The sequence below is a fragment of the Mobula hypostoma genome, chromosome 18 (assembly GCF_963921235.1).
Source record: "Mobula hypostoma chromosome 18, sMobHyp1.1, whole genome shotgun sequence".
NCBI lineage: Eukaryota > Metazoa > Chordata > Chondrichthyes > Myliobatiformes > Myliobatidae > Mobula > Mobula hypostoma.
In genome coordinates, this window is record NC_086114.1 from 1,203,039 (window position 1) to 1,222,795 (window position 19,757).

The 19,757-nt window shown below is 44.2% G+C and overlaps 1 protein-coding gene across 4 annotated transcripts in view; it reads left to right on the plus strand.

Annotated features, from left to right (window-relative positions):
* samd8 (sterile alpha motif domain containing 8) overlaps positions 1–19,757 on the plus strand; it is an 83,643-nt gene that overhangs the window by 5,065 nt on the left and 58,821 nt on the right. Inside the window, exon 1 of one of the 4 annotated variants that reach the window (XM_063070293.1) lies at positions 12,376–12,455. The exons of the other annotated variants lie outside the window; for them this stretch is intronic. The gene's annotated coding sequence lies outside the window, so the exon portion shown is untranslated. Of the gene's footprint in view, positions 1–12,375; positions 12,456–19,757 lie in introns of those variants that run through there. 4 annotated transcript variants of the gene reach the window in all.

Genomic DNA, 19,757 nt, shown 5'->3' on the forward strand with positions numbered 1-19,757 from the left:
ACCTCTCAAAAACTATTCACTCTCAGTGCAGTTTTGTGTCTAATGGCCACAGAAGTGCACATGACTGATGCTAAAGAGAAACTCTCTCCTGCCCTAATTAAGAGGCATAGTGTCCCAAATAAGTGAAAGGGATCCCAGCTATTTTTTCAGTTTTTTTGTTCTTTTAAGAGTTGTGGCAAATAAGTGGTTGCCCCGTTTAACTGATGAACCAATTAACCAAAATTCACTGTTTTGTCTTGGATGTGTTGAGCTGGTATGTTATTGCCCTTTTACTTATCCAGGCAATTCATCCAATAGTGAACCATTGCCTTGTAGATAAAGGAATCATTTGGGAGAGTTACTACCCCCACAACACTCCCCAACTTACAGACACACTGGTCAACTTTAATCTTTTATTGCTGCTGTTTCACATATTTATATGACTGCTTGTTTTATTATAATAGTGATAGTAACATTATATTGCCTTGCGTAAACATGCACCTCACACTTTATGTCAACGTGTCACTCTTTAGGCCATGTCTCTCAGGGGCTAGTGCTAATACTATTTTGTGATTGTATGTCCTGGTTTGTAACTATAATGGGTGCTTGTGAGAGTATAGATAGATAGATATACTTTATTGATCCCGAGGGAAATTGGGTTTTGTTACAGCCGCCCAACCAAGAATAGAGCATAAATATAGCAATACAAAAATCACAAACAATCAAACAACAAAATGCAAACTATGCCAGATGGAAATAAGTCCAGGACCAGCCTATTGGCTCAGGGTGTCTGACCCTCCACGGGAGGAGCTGCAAAGTTCGATGGCCACAGGCAGGAACAACCTCCCATGACGCCCAGTGTTGTATCTTGGTGGAATCTGGCCGGTGTCCAACAGCAAAAGGTTCAATATCCGGTCAATAACCGTTCGGGCTGACTGGAAGTGCACTGAAAGTGGTAAGCGTAAAGGAGTTGGGGGCTTGCTATTCTGGTTAACAACGGATGGTGCAATCCAGGTCACATTACAAACACGTTCCTTGATCGTAATGTGACCTGGATTGCACCATCCGTTGTTAACCAGAACAGCAAGCCCCCAACTCCTTTACGCTTACCACTTTCAGTGCACTTCCAGTCAGCCCGAACGGTCTGGAAGCCATATGTACTGTGTTTTGCACCTTGGCCCCAGAGGATCAATAGTTCATTTAGCAATATACAATGAATGATAATTAAACTTCAACATGATATCGCACTTTTAACTTGCTCAGTTAGGCACAGTAGGTACCTCATTAAACCGCCTAGATAGTGCTGCATCTTTCTCCCTCCCCCCTCCTCTCCTTACCACCCTCCTCTTCCTACTCCGCCCCCAAGCCACTGTGCTGTTGATAATGTCAATGAATATTATGCGTACGTGTTTGAACTCTCACTGTGTATGTGGCTCGGATTTGACCTGTATTTTATCAGTACCTAGCTGATCCAGGGAACTGCATGATATTGAACTTTGCAACAGTGATCATGGCTATGTGAGTTTGTCTTGGAGGGAATAGCTTATAAGACCATAAGACATAGGAGCGGAATTAGGCCATCTGGTCCATCGAGTCTGCTCCGTCATTTAGTGTCAAGGCTGATCCTATTTTTACGGCCTTCTCCCTGTAACCTTTGATGCCATGTCCAGTCAAGAACCTATCAATCTCTGCCTTAAATACACCCAACGACCTGGCCTCCACAGCTGCATGTGGCAATAAATTCCACATCTTCAGTACTCTTTGGCTAAAGAAATTTCTCCACACCTCTGTTTTGAAAGGGCGCCCCTCTATCCTGAGGCTGTGTCCTCTTGTCCTCGACTCTCCCACCGTGGGAAACATCCTTTCCACATCTACTCTGTCTAGGCCTTTCAACATTCGAAAGTTTCAATGAGATTCCCCGTTGTCCTTCTGAATCCCAGCGAATACAGACCCAGAACCATCAAACATTCCTCTTATGATAACCCTTTCATTCCTGGAATCATCCTTGTGAACCTCCCCTCCTCAGTAGGAGGGGGGTTGTTACTTATGCTGCGTCGTCCATGGGCAGGAAGTCCTGTGGCAGCAACTTCGAAGTGACTCTTTTTCTTTATCCTCCATAGGGTTATCGGCTGTGATGAATTTTCTCTGTATTCCATTCAAATTACAGGTAATTTTCTGTTCAGTGATGAGAGTGATAATCAGTGCAAATTAGTTTGCAGAAATGGGAGTGTAACCTTGAATGAGAGCTAAGTTATAATTTGCCACAAAGGGCAATTATCATTGATATTTTTTAAAAGGTACAGCTTTAATAAGCCAGTTCCCTGGCTTATAACTTTCTGATATAAATTGCTGGTTTTAGCTTTATGCTGAAATGTGCTTTGCAATGTTTCCAATGAATGATTATGTATCCTATCTCATAAAATTACTTGTGTTTATATTTTGGGATTCGGACATCAGACGCAAGGCCAACATTTATTGCAGGTCTGTTAATTATGTTTAAGTGGACGGGAGGAGGCCGTGAGCATTCCTGGTGAAGCTGCCCTCGCATTGCTGAGATCCGGAGAGTCCTGAAATATAGATCCAGTGATTATCAAAGAACAGTGATGTACTTTGAAGTCAGGATGGGGAAATAAGCTGTGAGTACCCTGCTCTTGAAGTCTTGATGTTATTGGTAGAGATCACTGTGTGTAGGTGGAGGTAGCCGCGTGGGCAGAAGTGTTGTCAGAATAGCCGAGGTGAGCAAGGACACTAGCTGGTAGTGGAGGATGATTAACCACTACTACTACTACTGCGTCGAGTCAGGCCGAGGGGGCCGGCGTCGGGCACGATGACGGACTCTCCACTTCTCCCTCTCCTTCATCAGAGTGTTCAGTTCATCTACATTAGCCACGCCATAGCCTTGAGAGGACGCCCACGGTTCATCCTCCCATGCTTGGGCTCCCATATGATGACTAGGCTGGCAGGTAGCTCGGGGTGGCGTAGACAGTGCCCCGCTAGTTGCAGTCTTCTCGCCTGATTTACTGTCAGGTCAGGGCCTTGCCTTGCTACTGGTATCATGTAGCCCAGTACTACCCGTCTCGGGTCGAGTTGTTGGCAACTCAACCGGCACACCCCCGGTGCACTTCAGTTAACCAGGGAGGAGGGTGTGTAGGCACCCAGCAGGACTAAGAACAAAACCTGTCAAAGGGTGGATGAACTCTTTGTGAGTCAATGGCCACCCACTGTCTGTGTGAGGAGTGGTGCGCCACACAGTCTTTCGTTTCGCGGCTTGTTAGGCATTATGATGAGAAACCAGTCAAGGAAATTGCTTTGTCCTGCATAATATCAAACTTCTTGAGAGTTGTTGGAGTTGCAGTTAGGCCATGTATACAGTGAAACGACTGAGTTTCAGGAGATAAGTCACTCGCTGCAGAATGTTGAACCTCTGGCTTGTTCCTGTTGTCTTTGTTGTCTTTTGCATTGCCCAGTTGGTGCAGTGTTTCATTAGGATTATTATTCTATTATAGATTTATTGAGTATGTCCATAAGAAAATTAATCTCAGGGTGTATATGGTGACATATGTACTTTGATAATAGATTTACTTTGAACTTTCAAGAGATTATTTATGTGGCATGTCAAATTAAGTTTTTGATTAAAAGTGAACCCCACCTCATGCCATTGTTGGTGGGGGAACTCTATGATGGTATTGCCAGGGCTGTTAAAGATAAGTGGTTACACATGCTTGTTGGAGATGGCCATAAGACATAGGAGCAGAATTAGGCCATTCAGCCCATCGAGTCTGCTCCGCCATTCCGTTATGGCTGAACGCTGAACCCTGATCCCACTCAACCCCATAGACCTGCCTTCTCACCAGAACTTTTGATGCCCCGACCAATCAGGAAACTCTCAGTTTTCGCTTTAAATATACCCATGGTCTTGGTCTCCACAGCTGTCTGTGGCAGAGCATTCGATAGATTCATTACTCTCTGGCTGAAAAGATCTTGCTTACCTCTGTTCTAAGGGGTCGCCTCTCAATTTTGAGGCTGTCCCTCCAGTTCTGGACACTCCTACCATGGGAAACATCCTCTCCACATTGACCCTATCTAGTCCTTTCCACATTTGGTAGGTTTCAGTTAGATCCACCCCCCATGCCCCACCCCCGGGCATTCTTCTAAATTCCAGTGAGTCCAGTAAGTACAGACCCATAGCTGCCAAACGTTCCTCATATGTTAACCCCTTCATTTCTGGAATTATCCTCATGAATCTCCTCTGGACTCCCTCCAATGACAACACATCTTTCTTGAGATATGGGACCCAAAATTTTTGACAATACTCCAAGTGAGGCCTGATTAGTGTCTTATACAGCCTCAGCATTATCTCCTTGATTTAATACACTATTCCCCTTGAACTGAATGCCAACATTGCATTTGCCTTCTTTACCACAGACTCAGCACAACATAAGAAATAGGAGCAGGAGTAGGCCATCTGGCCCGATGAGCCTGCTCCAACAATCAATAAGCTCACGGCTGATCTGGCCATGGACTCATCTCTACCTACCAGCATTTTCCCCATAACCCTTACTTCCCCTACTGTGCAAAAATCTATCTAACCTTCTCTTAAATATACTTACTGAGGTAGTCTCCACTGCTTCATTGAGCAGAGAATTCCACAGATTCACCACTCTCTGGGAAAAGCAGTTCTTCCACATCTCCATCCTAAATCTATTCCCGTGAATCTTGAGGCTATGTCCCCTAGTTCTAGTCTCACCCAACAGTGGAAACAACTTTCCTGCCTCTATCTTATCTATCCCTTTCATAATTTTAAATGTTTCTATAAGATCTCCTTTCATCCTTCTGAATTCCAGCGCATGCAGTTACAGGCGACTCAGTCTCTCCTCCTAGTCTAACCCCCTCATCTCTAGAATCAACTTGGTGAATGTCCTCTGCTCCAAAGCCAGTTTATCCTTCCTCAAGTAAGGAGACCAGACTACACGCAGTACTCCAGGTGCAGCCTCACCACAACCCTGCACAGTTGCAGCATAACCTCCCTGCTCTTAAATTCAATCTCTAGCAACGAAGGCCAACATCCCATTTGCCTTCTTGATAGCCTGCTGCACCTGCAAACCAACCTTTTGTGATTCATGCACAAGCACCCCCAAGTCCCTCTGCACAGTAGCATGCTACAGTTTTTTACCTTCCAAATTGGATGACCTCTTATTTACCAACATTGTACTCCACCTGCCAGACCTTTGCCCACTCACTTAGCCTATCTATACCTCTCTGCAGGCTTTCCGTATTTTCTGCACAATTTGCTTTTGAACTCAATTTGGTATCGTCAGCAAACTTAGATACACTACACTCGGTCCCCTCTTCTGGATTGTTATTGTATATTGTGAACAGTTGCGGGCCCAGCACTGACCCCTGTGGCACACCGCTCCCCACTGATTGCCAACCGGATATACACCCGTGTATCCCAACTCTCTGCTTTCTACTAGTTAACCAATCCTCTATCCATGCTAATATATCAGCCCCAACTCTTGCATCCTTATCTTATAGATAAGTCTTTAATGTAGCACCTTATTGAACACCTTCTGGAAATCCAAGTAAATAACATCCATCTGTTCCCCTCTATCCACTGCACTGGTTATATCCTCAAAGAACTCCAGTAAGTTTGTCAAACAGGACCTGTCTTTGCTGAATCCATGCTGGGTCTGCCTGATGGATCCATTTCTTTCCAGATGCCTTGCTATTTCTTCTTTAATGATAGCTTTAAGCATTTTCCCGACAACAGATGTTAAACTAACTGGCCTATAGTTACCTGCCTTTTGCCAACATCCTTTTTTGAATAGTGGCGTGACATTCGCCCATCTTCCAATCTGCTGGGACCTGCCCAGAATCCAGAGAATTTTGATAAATCATCACCAAAGCCTCTACTATGACTTGTGCCATTTCTTTCAGTACCCTGGGATGCATTCCATCAGGACCAGGGCATTTATACATCTTCAGGCCACAAGTTTGCTCAGCAATACCTCTTTAGTGTTAGGTCCTCGCCTGCCATCGCATCTATGACATTTTTCTTTGGCATGTTAGATGCGTCCTCCACCTTGAAGACCAACACAAAGTACTCATTCAAGCCTCAGCCACTTACTAATTGCCCAATATCAATTTCCCCTTCTCATCCTCCAAGGGACCTACATTCACTTCAGCCACTCTTTTCCACTTTATATAATTATAAAAACTTTTACTATCCGTTTTTATATTCTTGCTAGTTTATTTCAGTGGTACTTTGTTGATTTTTAAAGTTTTCTCAATCTTCTAGTTTCCCACTACTCTTGGCGACTCTGTATGCACGAGCTTTTAATCTGATGCTTCCCCTTATTTCCTTAGTTATTTAAGGCTGACTTTCCCCACCCTTGCATCCTTGCTTTTAACTGGAATATACTTTTGTTGAGCACAGTGAAAAATCTCTTTGAAAGTGTTCCACTTCCTCAACCGTTCCACCATATAACCTGCTTCCCAGTCTACACTAGCCAAATCCTCCCTCATCCCATTGTAGTCTCCATTGTTTAGGCATAATACATTGGTTTTAGATTGAACTATTGCACCCTCCAGTTGTATGAGAAATTCAATCATACTGTGATCACTCTTCCCAAGAGGATCCCTAACTACAAGATCCCTCACTAATTTTACCTGTCCCATTGCACAGGACCTGATCTAAAATAGCACATTCCTTTGTAGGTTTAGTAACATGCTGTTCAAGAAAGCCATCATGGATGCATTCTATGAAGTCCTCTTCAAGACTGCCTTGACCGACTTGATTCACCCAGTCTATGTACAAGTTAAAGTCCTCCATGATAACTGCTGTTCAGATGTCTCAGATATTTCTCTGTTTATTGTCTGTGCCACTGTAATGACATTATCCGGTGGCTGATAGACAAGTCCCACCAGTGATTTTTTTCCTGTTACTATTCCTACCCAGATGGATTCAACATTCTGCTCCTTAGATCTTATATCGTCTCTCACTATCGCCCTGCTCTCATCCTTAATTAAGAGTGCTAACCTGTAAATTAACCTTCTGGAAGTCCTGCATGAGGACTCCTAAGACCCCTTGCACCTCTGATATTTGAGTTTTCTCCCCATTTAGAAAATAGTCTGCATTTTTAATCCTTTTACTAAAATGCATTGTCATACATTTCCCAAAACTGTATTCCATCTCAAACACGAGAAATTCTGCAGATGCAGGAAACCTGAGCAACACACGCAAAATGCTGGAGGAACTCAGCAGGCCAGGCAGCATCTAAGAAAAGGGTACAGTTGACGTTTCCGCAGGAAGTGTGTTGCACTGTATTCCATCTACCACTTTTTTGGCCATTTTTCCAATTTGTTTAAGTCCTTCTGTAATCACTTTACTTCCTCAGCACTACCTACCCCTCCACCTATCTTCGTATCATCTGCAAACTTTGCCACAAAGCCATCAATTCCATTATCTAAGTCATTGACATTGTTTACTGAATGTTTTACCAATGTACCTGCAATGCTGTGTAAATGTTTATGCAATCAGATACTACACTCGTCTCCTTTCTAGAAACCCTTATCAAATATTGACATTTGTTGTTTGTTTCACATAGTTTATTTATAAGACCATAAGATATAGGAGCAGATGTAGGCCATTCAGCCCATCGAGTCACTGCCATTCAATCATGGAAGAACCAATTCTTCCAGCCATCCCCGCTCCCTTGCTTTCTCCCCATACCATTTGATGCCCTGGCTAATCAAGAGCCTATCTATATCTGCCTTAAATGCACCCAATGACATAGCCTCCACAGCCACTCTTGGCAACAGATTTCACAGATTTGCCACCCTCTGACCAAAGTAATTTCTCGGCATCTCTGTTTTAAATGGACGTTCTTCAATCCTGAAGTCGTGCCCTCTTGTCTTAGAATCCCCTACCATGAGAAATAACTTTGCCATACCTAATCTGTTCAGAGCTTTTAACATTTGGAATGTTTCTGTGAGATCCCTGGTCATTCTCCTGAACTCCAGGGAATGCAGCCCAAGAGCTGCTGGACACTCCCTTTCATTCCTGGAATCATTCTCGTGAACCTTCTCTGAACTCTCTCCAATGTCAGTATATCCTTTCTAAAATAAGGAGCACTAAACAGCACACGATACTCCCAAGTGTGGTCTGGCAAGTGCCTTATGGAGCCTCAACATCACATCCCTGCTCTTATATTCTACACCTCTAGAAATGAATGCCAACATTGCATTCGCCTTCTGCACCACCGACTCAACCTGGAGGTTAACCTTTAGGGTATCCTGCACAAGGACTCCCTAGACCCTTTGCATCTCTGCATTTTGAATTCTCTCCCCATCTAGATAATAGTCAGCCCGTTTATTTCTTCCGCCAAAGTGCATGACCATACAAAAAGCTGAAAGACCTAAGGATGCATAGGTCACCCAGACCAGATGAACTGTACCCTAGCGGTAGAGATTGTGGAGGCATTAGTAATGATCTTTCAAAAATAATTGGACTCTGGCATGGTGCCAGAGGACTGGAAAATTGCAGATGTTACTTCACTATTTAAGAAAGGAGGCAGGCAGCAGAAAGGAAATTATTGACCCATTAGCTTGACCTCAGTGGTTGGGAAGATGTTGGAGTCAATTGTTGAGGAGGTCATGCAGTAGTTGGAGACACAGGACAAGATTGGACAAAGTCAGCATGGTTTCCTTCAGGGAAAATCTTGCCTGATGAACCTGTTGGAATTCTTTGAGGAGATTACACGTAGGATAGGTAAAGGGGGTCCAATGGATGTTGGATATTTGGCGTTTCAGAAGGCCTTTGACAAGGCAGTGCTGCTTACCAAGTTAAGAGCTCATGGTATTACAGGAAAGTTACTGGCATGGTTAGAGCATTGGCTGATTGGTAGGAGGCAGCGAGTGGGAATAAAAGGATCTTTTTCTAGTTGGCTGGCCGTGATTATTGGTGTTTTGCAGGGGTTGGTGTTGGGACCATTTCTTTTCATGCTGTATTATCAATGATTTAGATAATGGAATAGATGGATTTGTTGCCAGGTTTGCAGATGATACGGAGATTGGTGGAGGAGCAGTTAATGTTGAGGAAACAGGTAGTCTGCAGAGGACTTAGACAGATTAGGGATTGGACAAATGAAATACAATGTTGGAATATGCATGATCATGCACTTTGGTAGTAGAAATACGTTTGTAAGTGAGCAGACTATTTTCTAAGTGGGGAGCAAACCCAAAAATCTGAGATGCCGAGGGACTTGGGAGTCCTTGTGCAGAACAACCTAAAGTTTAACTTGCAGGTAGAGTTGGTGGTGAGGAAGGAAAATGCAATGTTAGCATTTATTTCAAGAATCTAGAATACAAGAGCAGGGATGTGATGCTGAGGCTTTTAAGTCACTGGTGAGGCCTCACCTTGAGTATTGTGAACAGTTTTGGGCTCCTCATCTAAGAAATGTTGTGCTGGCATTGAGGAGGGTTCAGAGGAGGCTCACAAGGATTATTCCGGGAATGAAAGGATTATCGTATGAGGAACATCTGATGACTCTGGGTCTGTACTCGCTGGAATTTAGGAGGATGAGGGGGGATCTCATTGAAACCTTTTGATTGTTGAAAGGGCTAGACAGAGTAAATTTGGAAAGGATGTTTCCCATGGTGGGGGAGTCTAGGACACGAGGGCACAGCCTCAGGATAGAGGGGCGTCCATTTAAAACAGAAATGCAGAGAAATTTCTTTAGCCAAATGGTGAATCTGTGAAGTTCTTTACCACAGGCAGATGTAGAGGCCAGGTTGTTGAATTGAAATGAATTGGCTTTATTACTTCCATCCTTCACTTACGTGAGTAAAAATCTAAATGTGCAATGTGCAATTTATAGTAATTTAAGGTGTCTTTAAGGCAGAGCTTGAGTGGTTCTTGATTGGACACAGCATCAAAGGTGACATGGAGAGGGGAAAAGGGATCAGCCACGATTGAATGGCGGAGCAGACTCGACAGGCTAAGTGGACTAATTCTGCTCCTATGTCTAATGGTGTTATGGTCCAACCTGAGTGTGGCCTCATCACAACGGTAGAGGACGCCATGGACTGACATGTCGGAATAGGAATGGGGAGTGGAATTACAATGGGTGGCCACTGGGAGATCCAGGTTTTTTTGACAGACGGAGAGTTGGTGCTTGGCGAAGTGGTATCACTGATAAACTGGAAGTCACACTGGGAGCATTGGATACAGCCCCAACAGACTCACAGGTGAAGTGTCGCCTCATCTGGAAGGACTGTTTGGGGCCCTTAATGGTAGTCAGGGAGGAGGTGTAGGGGCAGGTGTAGCACTTCTTTTGCCTGCAAGGATAAGTACCAGGAGGGAGATCATGGGGAGAGACGAATAGACAAGGGAATTGCTTAGGGAGTGATCATTATGGATAGCAAAAAGTGACAGGAAGGAAAGATGTGGTTGATGGTGGTGGGATCCCAAAGGAGATGCCGGATGTTCTGGAGAATTATGTGCCAGACGCAGAGGCTGGTGGGGTGGTAGGTGAGGACAAGAGGAACCCTGTTGCTGGTGAGGTGGTGGGAGGGCAGATGTGCATGAAATTGAAGAGCTGTGGTTGAGGGCAGTGTTGATGGTGGAGGAAGGGAAGCCCCTTTCTTTGAAGAATGAGGACATTTCCTTAGTTCTGGAATTAAAAAGTCTCGTCCTGAGAGCAAAGAAGGAGGAACTAAAGGGGACGGCATTTTTACAAGTAACAGGGTGGGAAAGGTATAGTCCAGGTAGCTGTGAGATTCAGTGGGTTCATAATAGACATCAGTAGATAAGCTGTCTCCAGAGATAGAAATAGAGATATCGAGAAAAGAATGGCCTGGTGCTTCTTGGTGGGGTCCCGTTTGAAGGGTAAGTAAGAGGAGGTGTCTGATAGTTGTTGCTGAGCCTCTGCAAGGTAGAGGTTAGTCCACTAAGCTACTCCAGCACTCCCCTTATCTTCGCAAACATGAGGAAATCTACAGATGCTGGAAATTCAAGCAACACACACAAAATGCTGGTGTAACGCAGCAGGCCAGACAGCATCCATAGGAAGAATCACAGTCGACGTTTCGGGCCGAGACCCTTCATCAGGACTAACTGAAAGGAGAGATAGTAAGAGATTTGAGAGGGGGAGGGGGAGATACGAAATGATAGGAGAAGACAGGAGGGGGAGGGATGGAGCTAAGAGCTGGACAGGTGATTGGCAAAAGGGATACAAGGCTGGAGAAGGGAGAGGATCATGGAACGGGAGGCCTAGGGAGAAAGAAAGGGGGAGGGGAGCGCCAGAGGAAGATGAGAGCAGGCAAGGAGTTGTTGTGAGAGGGACAGAGAGAGAAAGAAGAGAGAGAGAGAAAAAAAAGGAAAAAAAAATAAGGGATGGGGTAAGAACGGGAGAAGGGGAATGGAATGGAAGTTAGAGAAGTCAACGTTCATGCCGTCAGGTTGGAGGCTACCCAGACGGAATATAAGGTATTGTTCCTCCAACCTGAGTGTGGCTTCATTTTGACAGTAGAGGAGGCCATGGATAGACATATCAGAATGGGAGTGGGACGTGGAATTAAAATGTGTGGCAAGTGGGAGATCCTGCCAAAATGTCGACTGTGCTTCTTCCAATGGATGCTGTCTGCCCTGCTGTGTTCCACCAGCATTTTGTATGTGTTACTTCTCTTATCTGCGGGTTTGATGGTGAGGTTAGGATTAGTTTGGAGAAAGTAGAGAACAGTGCATTCGGAAGGAGTTCTCAATCATTGCAGATCCAGGAACAACATCTGCATCTTCTAACTGTTGAAATCCCTCAGAGAAAACAGAGACCTTTTCTCGCTGAGAAAACTGGCACACCTGATATCAGGAGCGGCCTACTAGTGTGGAGCTGGCAGATTTGATGTCGGGGGTAGCCTACTGGTGTGAAGCTGGTGAACTGAAAATATGGAGAAATTAGAAGATCCTCCTCGGTTTGTCTGACTGTGTCCATTTGGGTACAATAGGGGTCGGTGCTCGGTCTCCAGCTACAGACTATCCCTGGGTTACAAATACCAAACCTATGAACACCCCGAAATATGATTGACCCCATAATATAATGGACGATATCAATGAATAACGTCGATTACAACGTGGCACATTGTGTACAGGGTGGAAGAATAAGGCAATTTGTTCCAAAGTCCCAAGGTTCCTTCATGAGCAGAATAGCTGAAGTTGCTGATAAGTGTTTTGTGCTATTAAAAGTGTATCTTTTGTCCTTTGCTCAGTTAGATTGTTGAAGGGAGAAGTCATTGTTGCACAGATGAGAACAGTGTGTGTCCAGGGAACTTTGGAACAAGTTGCTGATACTGTGCTACATTAGTGTGTGCTTTAATAATCTAATTTGGGATGGAGTGGTACTGACCTCTTCTTTTGATCCTAGTTGAGTGGAATTTCTACCACTTGAAAGCTGATCGCAGCTTCATGAGACGTTTGTTTGGTAAGCAGGTGAGAGATGTGACCTCGGGCGGGAGGGTGATATTTGTGGGTGTTCATTTCACGTTGTCGGTGGTAGGGTCTGATATTTTAGTAAGGGAGTGAGTGGGGTGTTTCCTGGGAATTCGATTCAAGTTTTCTTGACGATTAGGATGGTCTACCCACCAGAACCAGACTTGTGTGTTTTATTTAGCCAGGTTTGGCTCAGTGATAAGTTTGATGGTTGGTGTAAGAGAATGCTAGTGAGAGTTTGACCAGAGTTTTGTTTCTGTGGACACCTGTTTCAAGTTTGCCTCAGTGCCATATTCCGATGGTGATATAAACCACATTGAGACCCTGGAATGTTCACTGTCTATTCCTCTCCACGGATACTGCCTGACCTGCAGTGTTTTGTGTGTCCCCCTATCTGCAGCGTCTGTATAGTAAACATGAAAGGTTACTCAAAATTGGGGAATGTTTTCCCACGTTTGCCTCAGACAAACATGTGGAGTTATTTGCATATGGGATAGATGAGAACCATAAACTTTTTGGACAAATTTTGGAATGTTAACACCAAGCCTAGAGTCCTGCATGTACCTTAGTTAGTACTCAGGCTTAGGTTGGATTTGTATTGGTCATGATTACATCAGGTTCCAGATCATCCAGACCCCTACATTACCTGTAGTCACTGTTTAACATATTCTGTACAGATTGAATTTGCTGAAATGTTTGCTTTACCTTAAAAAAAACAAGCTGGAGGTTCAGTCCTGGTGGAGTTTGGATCTTGTGTATGTGAGTCTGAGGATAATGTAATGTGCTAAATATAAAATCTGTACACCAGTGTCAGTTTGGTGCATGTGAATTGCACTTGACAATTTCCCATTGGCGAATATTCTGACTTTATTGAGTTGCCAAGGAGGAAATTGGAATGGTGGGAGCTGTGACTTTGAGGTACATTTTGATTCTGTGGCAGCAAGTTTAGTCGACCATCTGTTGTAAATTGTAAATACATTTACCAAGTTAAGGATACAGGGAATGAGAAAAATATCTTGTTTGAATTGAGTCTAGGCAAGGAAAAGAGTTTGTAACAAGTTATTTTATTGAAGCCATTATATCAAGTGAGACAGTGATGAATTTAAGATTCCATCACAGATTTCATGCTGGAGCCCATCTGACCTTGTGCTTCTCTTGGAGCTTGCAGTGTTTGAGTAAAGTGTGGCTGCAGCATGAGTGATGTTTGCCCTAAAACAACAATTTGTAATTGTGTTTTGTCATTGGTCTAAAGTAAATTATTCCATCCAGTGTAAGACTCGCGTTGTTAGCTGACAGCGAATGCGAACTGCAAATTATGCTGAATAAAGTGAATAAGAAAAGCCTTGAATACGGACTAAAAATCAACCCTAAGAAAACAAAATCGATGGTGGTAAGCAAAACAAACACTGAAGACTCATTCATGATGGTATCATTACAAGTGAATGGACAAGACATTGTAAACACAAAATCGTACAAAATACTCTGCAGATGCTGGGGTCAAAGCAACACTCACAACACGCTGGAGGAACTCAGCAGGTCGGGCAGCATCCGTGGAAACTATGAGTTGACGTTTCGGGCCGGAACCCTTCGTCAGGACTGTAGAGGGAAGGGGCAGAGGCCCTATAAAGAAGGTGGGGGGGAGGGTGGGAAGGAGAAGGCTGGTAGGTACCAGGTGAAAAACCAGTAAGAGGAAAGATAAAGGGGTGGGGGAGGGGAAGCGGGGAGGTGATAGGCAGGAAAGGTGAAGAAGGAATAGGGGAAAACACAATGGGAAGTAGAAGGAGGCGGAACCATGAAGGAGGTGATAGGCAGCTGGGGGAGGGGGCAGAGTGAGATAGGGATAGGGGAAGGGAAGGGGAGGGAATTACCGAAAGTTGGAGAATTCTGTGTTTATACCAAGGGGCTGGAGACTATCTAGACGGTATATGAGGTGTATCTCCTCCAACCTGAGTTTAGCCTCATCATGGCAGTAGAGGGGGCCATGTATGGACATATCTGAATGGGAGTGGGAAGCAGAGTTGAAGTGGGTGGCTACTGGGAGATCCTGTCTGTTGTGGCGGATGGAGCAGAGGTGCTCGACGAAGCGGTCCCCCAATCTGTATCATTGAACAGGTGTGAAAGTTTGACTATCTTGGCAGTTGTCTGACAGATGATGGGAGATGTGAGTTGAGATCAGAAGGAGAATAGGTATGGCTAAGACCCAGTTCATGAAGCTAAAAGATCTATGCAATCGGAAGGTAGACATCCAAAGTAGAATCTGCTTCCTTGAGTGTTACGTATAGTCAGTGCTGAGGTATGGATCAGAAACATTGACCCTGAAGAAGGATGACATGAAACTAATTAATGCTTTTGAAACGTGGTGCTATCAACGAATGTTGAAGATCAGCTGGGGCAAGAAAGTTTCAAATGAGAGGGTTTTGTCCGAAGTTGATAGACCACGGATACTGCTAGAGAAGATTATGAAGTTAAAAGTTGCTTATTGTGGACATGTTACGTGGAGATAACATTTTGTTGGACTTGCTATATGGAAAGATGGAGGGAAAGAAAGGAAGAGGGAGGCAAAGAACAACGTGGCTGGACAAGACTAGGGATGTTGTGGACAAGTGTCGGGACAGAGCGGCATGGAGGGAAATCGTACGCCAACTGGAAATTCCAGATGCGACCTAACGACGACGTAAGACACTTGGTGAGGAGTGATCAAATTTGAGGATAACACACTTGTTACAAGGTGCTACAATAGTGTAGCAGTTAGCAAGATGATATTACAGCTCGGAGCATCGGAGTTCAGAGTTCATTTATAAATTGTCCCATGATTGGGCTGGAGTTAAATCGGGTTGCTGGGCAATGTGCTTCAGTGGGCTGAAAGAGCCTTTCCGTGCTGTATCTCTAAATAAAATAAAATAGTTAACAACTAGAACACAGATACTGAACTCCCCAATTCCAGGTGTATAGTCAATTGGTGCAGCTAATTTGAGATGAGGGATTAAGCCATTGACCAATACTTACATCCCTTGTTCAATGTTTCCCATTGTCCTCTCATCAAGTATATAATTCTTTGGCCCTCTTGCACACTGTTCCTGAATCTACATGTTCTCCCCCCCCCCCCATCTTTTCTTAAAAATCTCTTATCTTCATAAATAGAAACTGTGCTGCAGTGTTCTACTTTCTCATTGTGGGTCACCCACTCGCGCTTTCAATTTAACTGTCTCGTATTTAGTGCTAGGTTAGCCCATTATGTTAAATCCTACATTTTGATGCAGTTTTGTTACTGATATTTATGTTCTTCTCTTTATGACCTAATCTGGGTTAGGATCACCAGGTGAGATGAGGGGAGATGTAAGTAGATTTCTAGGGAGAGTGGTTAAGTAATGCCACACTTTGTGAATCATATTCTGTTTGAGAAAGATAGGAGTATATGAATATGTGTGGCCACTTGTCCTGTGTAATGTGCCTTTTTGCCAAGCAGTTTGTGTGATGACCTTCATTTCTCATGTCTAGTTACAGTATGACGTTGTATACAAGAGGTGCAATTGGAAATACTAAACCAGCAAGTTAATCTGTTATCTCAATTGAGCTACTTGAATTTCAAGACCTCCAATCTATTTATTTTCCTTGGACATGAGTCCCAATGATAATGCTCACATATCAATTTTCTCATTGTCAATCTGCTACAGACATTGATATGGTTAAAGTTTGTACCCGTAGCTTCTATAGTGGCAAGAAAAAGTTTGTGAACCCTTTGCCAGGTTTACTGCATTAATTACTCATAAAATATGGTCTGATCTTCATCTAAGTCACAAAAATAGACAAAAACAATAAGCCTAAAATAATAACACACAAGTATTTGTACGTTTCATGTCTTTATTGAACACATTGTTTAATCGTTCACAGTCCAGGCTGGAAAAAGTATGTGAGCAGATTGAGAGGCAGATTTTGGAAAGGTGCAAAAATAACAGGGTTGTTATCATGGGTGACTTTAACTTCCCTAATATTGATTGACATGTGATTCGTTCCAATGGTTTAGTCAGGGCAGAGTTTGTTAAGTGTGTCCAGGACGGATTCCTGTCACAGTATGTTGACAGGCCAACTAGGGGGAATGCCATACTAGATCTAGTATTAGGAAATGAACCGGGTCAGGTCACAGATCTCTCAGTGGGTGAGCATCTGGGGGACAGTGACCATCGCTCCCTGGCCTTTAACACTATCATGGAAAAGGATAGAATCAGAGAGCACAGGAAAAGTTTTAATTGGGGAAAGGCAAATTATGAGGCTATAAGGCTAGAATTTGCGGGTGTGAATTGGGATGATGTTTTTGCAGGGAAATGTACTATGGACATGTGGTTGATGTTTAGGGATCTCTTGCAGGATGTTAGGGATAAATTTGTCCCGGTGAGGAAGATAAAGAATAGTAGGGTGAAGGAACCATGGGTGACAAGTGAGGTGGAAAATCTAGTCAGGTGGAAGAAGGCAGCATACATGAGGTTTAGGAAGCAAGGATCAGATGGGTCTATTGAGGAATATAGGGTAGCAAGAAAGGAGCTTAAGAAGGGGCTGAGGAGAGCAAGAAGGGGGTATGAGAAGGCCTTGGTGAGTAGGGTAAAGGAAAACCCCAAGGCATTCTTCAATTATGTAAAGAACAAAGGATGACAGGATTGAAGATAGGACCAATTAGAGATAAAGGTGGGAAGATGTGCCTGGACGCAGTGGAAGTGAGCGAGGTCCTCAGTTAATACTTCTCTTCAGAATTCACCAATGAGAGGGAACTTGATGACGGTGAGGACAATATGAGTGAGGTTGATGTTCTGGAGCATGTTGATATTAAGGGAGAGGATGCGTTGGGGTTGTTAAAATACATTAGGATGGATAAGTCCCCGGGGCCTGACGGAATATTCCCCAGGCTGCTCCATGAGGCGAGGGAAGAGATTGCTGAGCCTCTGGCTAGGATCTTTATGTCCTCGTTGTCTATGGGAATGGTACTGGAGGACTGGAGGGAGGCGAATGTTGTCCCCTTGTTTGAAAAAGGTAGTAGGGATAGTCTGGGTAATTATAGACCAGTGAGTCTGTGGTGGGAAAGCTGTTGGAAAAGATTCTTAGAGATGGGATCTGTGGGCATTTGGAGAATCATGGTCTGATCAGAGACAGTCAGCAAGGCTTTGTGAAGGGCAGATCATGTCTGACAAGCCTGATAGAGTTCTTTGAGGAAGTGACCAGTCAGGGTAGTGCAGTGGATGTGATCTATGTGGATTTTAGTAAGGCATTTGACAAGGTTCCACACAGTAGGCTTATTCAGAAAGTCAGAAGGCATGGGATCCAGGGAAGTTTGGCCAGGTGGATTCAGAATTGGCTTGCCTGCAGAAGACAAAGGGTCATGGTGGAGGGAGTACATTCCGATTGGAGGGTTGTAACTAGTGGTGTCCCACAAGGATCGGTTCTGGGACCTCTACTTTTTGTGATGTTTATTAACGACCTGGATGTGGGGGTAGAAGGGTGGGTAGGCAAGTTTGCAGATGACACAAAAGTTGGTGGTGTTGTGGATAGTTTAGAGGATTGTCGCAGATTGCAGAGAGACATTGATAAGTTGCAGAAGTGGGCTGAGAAGTGGCAGATGGAGTTCAACCTGGAGAAGTGTGAGTTGGTACACTTGGGAAGGACAAACTCCAAGGCAGAGTACAAAGTGAATGGCAGGATACTTGGAAGTGTGGAGGAACAGAGGGATCTGGGGGTACATATCCACAGATCCCTAAAAGTTGCCTCAGGTAGACAGCGTAGTTAAGAAAACTTATGGGGTGTTGGATTTCATAAGTCGAGGGATAGAGTTTAAGAGTCGTGGGGTAATGATGCAGCTCTATAAAACTCTGGTTAGGCCACACTTGGAGTACTGTGTCCAGTTCTGGTGGCCTCACTATAGGAAAGATGTGGAAGCATTGGAAAGGGTACAGAAGAGTTTTAGCAGGATTGTGCCTGGTTTAGAGAGTATGCATTACAATCAGAGATTAATGGAGCTAGGGCTTTACTCTCTGGAGAGAAGGAGGATAAGAGGAGATATGATAGAGGTATACAAGGATAGAATCAGAGAGGACAGGAAAATTTTTAATTGGGGAAAGGCAAAACATGAGGCAATAAGGCTAGAACTTGCGGGTGTGAATTGGGATGATGTTTTTGCAGGGAAATGTACTATGGACATGTGGTCGATATTTAGAGATCTCTTGCGGGATGTTAGGGATAAATTTGTCTCGGTGAAGAAGATAAAGAATGGTAGGGTGAAAGAACCATGGGTGACAAGTGAGGTGGAAAATCTAGTCAGGTGGAAGAAGGCAGCATACATGAGGTTTAGGAAGCAAGGATCAGATGGGTCTATTGAGGAATATAGGGAAGCAAGAAAGGAGCTTAAGAAGGGGCTGAGAAGAGCAAGAAGGGGGCATGAGAAGGCCTTGGCGAGTAGGGTAAAGGAAAACCCCAAGGCATTCTTCAATTATGTGAAGGAAAAAAGGATGACAGGAGTGAAGGTAGGACCGATTAGAGATAAAGGTGGGAAGATGTGCCTGGAGACTGTGGAAGTGAGCGAGGTCCTCAATGAATACTTCTCTTTGGTATTCACCAATGAGAGGGAACTTGATGATGGTGAGGACAATATGAGTGAGGTTGATGTTCTGGAGCATGTTGATATTAAGGGAGAGGAGGTATTGGAGTTGTTATAATACATTAGGACAGATAAGTCCCTAGGGCCTCATGGACTATTCCCCAGGCTGCTCCACGAGGCGAGAGAAGAGATTGCTGAGCCTCTGGCTAGGATCCTTATGTCCTCGTTGTCCATAGGAATGGTACCGGAGGATTGGAGGGAGGCGAATGTTGTCCCCTTGTTCAAAAAAGGTAGTAGGGATAGTCCGGGTAATTATAGACTAGTGAGCCTTACGTCTGTGGTGGGAAAAGTGTTGGAAAAGATTCTTAGAGATAGGATCTATGGGCATTTAGAGAATCATGGTCTGATCAGGGACAGTCAGCATGGCATTGTGAAGGGAAGATCGTGTCTAACAAGCCTGATAGAGTTCTTTGAGGAGGTGACCAGGCATATAGATGAGGGTAGTGCAGTGGATGTGATCTATATGGATTTTAGTAAGGCATTTGACAAGGTTCCACACAGTAGGCTTATTCAGAAAGTCAGAAGGCATGGGATCCAGGGAAGTTTGGCCAGGTGGATTCAGAATTGGCTTGCCTGCTGAAGGCAGAGGGAGTACATTCAGATTAGAGGATTGTGACTAGTGGTGTCCCACAAGGATCGGTTCTGGGACCTCTT